This window comes from Hylobates moloch, unplaced genomic scaffold (genome assembly GCF_009828535.3).
Source record: "Hylobates moloch isolate HMO894 unplaced genomic scaffold, HMol_V3 SCAFFOLD_1, whole genome shotgun sequence".
In the NCBI taxonomy this organism is placed as follows: Eukaryota; Metazoa; Chordata; class Mammalia; order Primates; family Hylobatidae; genus Hylobates; species Hylobates moloch.
Window position 1 is genome coordinate 18127222 of NW_026652276.1, and position 3794 is coordinate 18131015.

The 3794-nt window shown below is 43.5% G+C and overlaps 1 pseudogene; it reads right to left on the reverse strand.

The window, feature by feature from the left end:
* Positions 1-1938: 1938 nt before the first annotated feature.
* LOC116809449 (max-like protein X) lies at positions 1939-2654 on the reverse strand (annotated as a pseudogene).
* Between the last annotated feature and the right edge of the window lie 1140 nt (positions 2655-3794).

The following is a 3794-nucleotide window of genomic DNA, read 5'->3' on the forward strand; positions in this document are numbered from 1 at the left end:
GGGAAAATGTTCATCACGTTGTTTTCTGAGAAATTAGAGTCTTATAAATTATTCTCATGCCTTAAGTTTGCTGTTTTGTATTGTTCACTCCTTCATTATTACCTGCATTAATGAAGTATAGGAACTGTAAGATGCCATGTGGTAATTTAGATCAGAATCTGGTCAGAAAGCTATGGCTATAGTAAATAAAGTTTTATTAGAGCACAGGCAAGCCTATTCTTTTACATGTGGTAACAGGTTGTTTTCCTGTTACAACAGCAGAGTTGGCGAGTTGTGACAGAGGCTATATCATCCAGCCTGCCTGAAATACGTACTATTTGATTTTTCATAGAAAAGACCAATTTGCCAATTCCTGATTTGAATAAATGTGATAATGCTTTAAAAATAGGAAGCTGTAGTGTAAAAATTAAATTAGTGAATGTTTGGGTCATTATCATTTGTTTTTTCTATGCCAGATCAGGTTATATTTCTGAGGGGCTATCACGGCATGAGAATGATGAATGGAAAATAAGAGATGAACATCTTTTTTCTCTTTTTTTGTTGGAGTCTCGCTCTGTCGCCCAGGCTGGAGTGCAGTGGCACGATCTCGGCTCACTGCAACCTCTGCCTCAAGCGATTCCCCTACCTCAGCCTCCCAAGTAGCTGGGACTACAGGTGTGCGCTGTAATAACATGCAGCTAATTTTTGTATTTTTAGCAGAGATGAAGTTTCACCACATTGGCCAGGTTGGTCTCGAACTCCTGACCTCAGGTGATCTGCCCACCTCAGCCTCCCAAAGTGCTGGGATTACAGGAGTGAGCTACCATGCCCAGCTGTCTTTTCTTTTTTTAAAGGACAGCATTTGACAATATTATTATAATTTTATTGGATATAAAATATTTAATTTCCTCTGGATGGCCAAACCTCCCAGATATGAAACCTGAGGAAGGCAGAAGTGAGCTTGGAGGACTAGGATAGAGAGAGGTTACTATCCACCAGCATCTGGGGAGCCCAAGGCTTCCCTCAGGATTCTCCTGAGCCTGTGTATCCCTGGAGACCTTTTGAGTATCTTCTGCACCTTTAACCCCACCCCTAAGTCCTGGGAGAAACACGGGCCACATTGAGACATGGGACAGGACCAGATATGCTTGACAGAAAGGCCAAGGGTGGCTTTGAGGCCCGGTTAATATTCCAAAGTAGTAACTTTAGCAAAATTGTATTGGTGTTGAGAAAAATAAAACATTTCAAATATGTGGTGCTGTGGCACACCTGCCTCTGCCACGCAGCACCACATCCTGTGGGAACTGAGAAGGCGGGAATTGAGAGGGAGGCTGCTTTCCCAACACCAGCAGAGCAGAGGAGGAAGGATGTGATGGAATATGAGGCTAGGAGGAGAACCTGGTAGCCTTGCCCTAAGATGGCCAGAAAGCCCTTGGCCTCACCTTGGACTGACCAGGCAGCCCTAGTTCAAGCACAAGGTAGTCAGTCTTTCACTCTTCATGGCTATGGCAATATTTCTTCTTACTCTTTTTCTCCAGCTACTGCCAAAATGGCCAAACTTAGGCCAAATGTTGCCCAAGAGACCAAAACAGAGGCAAACAGTCTCCAAATATATGTAGATCATGAGCAGAAATCTGAGGCTTGGAGAAAGGGCTGAGAAGCCATGAGCTCTTTGGGGTGTCAAGGGCAGACTCCCATCCCAAGGACTTCCATGGGAAGGGGAAGGACTGGGTAAGTTTGAGTTTTATGGTCAATATAGTAAATTAATCAAAAGCTTTCACAAAACAAACACCCTAGCCCTGCTGAAGATACAATGGGGCTGAAAAAACACAAATACCAAGCGAAACAATCTGACCAAGGTGAGCTGTTGCAGTCCAGTCTCATGGGTCCAGCTGCTCAGTGGCCAAATAGCGACTCAAGGGCCTCTTGTTTGCTGTTCTGCAGGTTTACAAGAACTGGTCAGTAAAGCTGGTTTTTCAATTGGTGCTGGACGCCAATCATGATCTCCCATGGCTTGTGGCTTGCAGTGCTCCTCAATCTAGCTGAAGACACAGGCCGACAGCTCCTGGAAGTTGGTCACAGAGATGAAGGCATTGAAGGACTGCAACGGGGAGTCCATGATACCTCGAAACACACTGACCTTGACTTGGTCAGAGGCCTGGCCCTCCCCTCACGGGGTTGTCCTGGTGTGCCTTCACAATCTGCTCATCGTTCCCTTTCAGGATCTTTAGGGTCGTGAGGTCCTTGCATAGTGTGGACACCTCCTCCTCCTGCATTTACTTCTCCTTGTGCAAAAACTGAGTGTAGTCAATGGTCTTTTGTAGAATGATGGCTTTGCTGAGCTTTCGGGAGCCAATACAGGAGTCCTGCTGCTGGCATGTGGGGATGATGGTCTGAAGGTCATCACAGCCTCTCTTGATGACATCCTTCCTCTTCTGCTCAGCCTCAGTGTGTGCTCACCACTACCGGTCCTTGTAGGACTCTTGGTGGTAATCACTGTCCTCCTCATCTATGTTGGGGATGGAAGAGGCACTGGTGGAACCGATGCTATTAGCTCTAGACACTACCGTCCCATTGTGGGTGCTTTCTATAAAATATTTCAGGTCTGAGCTTTTGTAGCTGTAGACATACTCCACCTTTACCCAGGGGTCCTTGGGACAGGCACCTGGCTCCATCGTCTTGGACCCACTGGACCAGAAACAAGCCCTATTTTATTTTCTGCCTGAGGAAAAGAACTATACATTTTGCTAACACCTCCAGGTGATGATGGTTGATCAAATATTGTAAGTAAACATAAATATATTCAATGTTTGATCTTGCATATTGAAGCTAATTCTTCTCTCTTTTGCTAATTATACTTTGGACCACAGAAGACAATAGTTGATGGGAGAAAGTATGAGTGACATGGGTCAAAAGATCTATGTACCGGGTTCAACTATGTCTCTCATTAACTTTATGACCTTAATCAAGTTGCTTAAACTCTCTGATCCTCAATTTCTCCATCAGTGAGATTGAGACTAAAAACATTGAATCATAGTTTGTACAAAGAAGTGCTGGGCAAGACGGTATGTTTGTGGAATCTTTTTTATTTTCTTTATTTAGTTTTTTTTGGGGGGGACAGTCTTGCTCTAACCCCCTGGAGTGCAATGGCGCGATCTCAGTTCACTGCAACCTCTGCCTCCCAAGTTCAAGCGATTTTCATGCCTCGGCCTCCCCAGTAGCTGGGACTACAGGCGCCTGTCACCACGCCTAGCTAATTTTTGTATTTTTAGTAGAGACAGGATTTCGCCATTTTGGCCAGGCTTGTCTCGAACTCCTGACCTCAAGTGATCTGTCTGCTTTGGCCTCCCAAAGTGTTGGGATTACAGGCATGAGCCACTGCACCCAGCCTGTTTGTAGAATCTTATACAGATTCTGGCTCCTAGTATTATTTCTGGGATTACATATAACATTTTGTATCGTAATAAAAGGAAGAACTCTAGAATTTGACCAGTTTTAATAGGTACGAATGGAGAGCCACAAAATTAAAAACGCAGAGCTTTATCTCACAGGCATATACACATCCACTCCAGATATATTAAACAATTGTATTAGTATGCTAAAATAATAAAACAATATGGAAATATTTTTATAAATATTGAACTGGGGAAGACCTTCCCAGGAAAAGCCTCAACACAGAAACCATAAAGGGAAATATTGATGTATTTGAATACATACAATTTTTAAATTTTAGAATAATAAAATATACCATGAACATAGTTAGAAGACTTTGAGAAAACTGGAGAAAATATTTGCAGATGGAGACAGAGAATGAA